The sequence below is a fragment of the Phyllostomus hastatus genome, unplaced genomic scaffold, assembly GCF_019186645.2.
Source record: "Phyllostomus hastatus isolate PE091 unplaced genomic scaffold, TTU_PhHast_1.1 phas_contig_86, whole genome shotgun sequence".
In the NCBI taxonomy this organism is placed as follows: Eukaryota; Metazoa; Chordata; class Mammalia; order Chiroptera; family Phyllostomidae; genus Phyllostomus; species Phyllostomus hastatus.
Window position 1 is genome coordinate 61,771,617 of NW_025333977.1, and position 1,703 is coordinate 61,773,319.

Below are 1,703 nucleotides of genomic sequence, written 5' to 3' on the forward strand. Positions count from 1 at the left end.
GAAAATGACTTTTTTTCACTCTGCATCTTCCTCTATATAATATTAACAAGAAGATGGAAGCATGAAAAAAGCAGCCAGTCTATTTGGCTTCAGAAAGCCCTGAAATATTTTAGTCATAGTTTAGTTGAACTATTTAATTGTTGATTTATAAGCAAAGATGTCCAGGTCAAAACCTGTTGATTCCATGTCATTAAGAAAAATCTCTACCTTTTCTTCACACTAAATTAACTACATGAACATAGCCATTTCAGTGTTGAAAAATGTTTCATTTGTTTAAAAATACTTTGTGGAGCTCTAGTTCAATTAGCCTCCCAAATTCCAGCATAATAACATAGTACAAAGCTAGTGTTCCAGCTACACACCTGTGATCTCTAGCTAGACGTGTGTGTATGTAACAACCCAGAGGGTTCTAGTCACTTCTGTGGAAAAGTACAAACAATGCTTATAGTTTTGAGTTCTTGTTCCAAGCACCAGCATCTTGCTTGCACTTTGCCATGGAGGCAACCTGATTTTTGGGCTTCTTTGTGAAAGTTTTTCCACTTGGACCCTAATAAAAGTGACAGTTGAGAAGAATTTACACAACATACATCCATATTAGCATAGGTTACATGCCTGCATGTATGAACACTTATCTATCTTTGCTGCATAACTAACAGGATCTTTGACCACCACCTTTCATCCAAGCTTGTTTTTCCTTTTATACTGCCATCTCAATTAATGGTACTGCTCTCTGCTTTCTTAAGCCAGAAACCTGGAAATCTTCTTTGAAATACCTTCTCATTTATTCCCAGTCTATAATAATTACCATGTCACACAAATTCTAATCCCTTCATATCTCTGCCATCTGACTTCATCTCACTATTCTTCACAGTTACTGCTTAACTTTAAGCCTTATTGTCTTACTTAGGTTACTGCAATTTTGTCCTGACACTTCTTATATTCAGTCTCATGTCCTTCAGTCTATTGCCTATGCTGCTACAGGAATGAATCTCCTAAAGCATAATTCAATTTGTTTCATTCACCTACCTAAAATTAACCAAAGATTCTTTGTTCAGGATGGAATCCAAACTCACATCTATCATACATGAAAAACAATTCTAAAGCACAGTTCCTTCTGTATCTGTTACAACAAGGTCTTCAACAAAACAATTGGTGCTATTTATTTCTACATTCCAAAAGCGAGGAGGTGTACTCTCTATGTAGTGTTAGTAAGAGAGTGGCAAAACCTGTTTTGCAACCTTCACCCTACCTCCTACTCACAGGCTGAGGCTGTAGAGATTTCAGCGTGCTTTAGAGTCCACCCTCCCTCCACACCCAAACATACAAAGAGAGCATGCACGCACACAGACTCCCAAGAATTGGGTAGGAAAAGGTTGCTCTTCCCTCTCTATCCAAACCCAATAGCAGGGTGTTTAAAAGAAATACTTGTCCCTTAAAATTTGCTGGGTGAAGAAACTGGTACCAACCCTACAGCTTAAAAAGTCCCCAGAGGACAGAATGGGTGTCAGAGAAAAGAGGCAGTAAAGGGAACAAATTTCAGTAAAGGCAGAAGAGAAGTATGTGATGCTCTCTCACTTGTGAGCAAGAGTGCACCATGTGCAGCTTGAAGTCCTTTGAGTGTCACGTAGACGACTGCCTGGTAAGTTGATGTCACCCTAACAGAGGGATGTACATCTGGTTGCCCAGGGCCCTGAGGGAGGGAT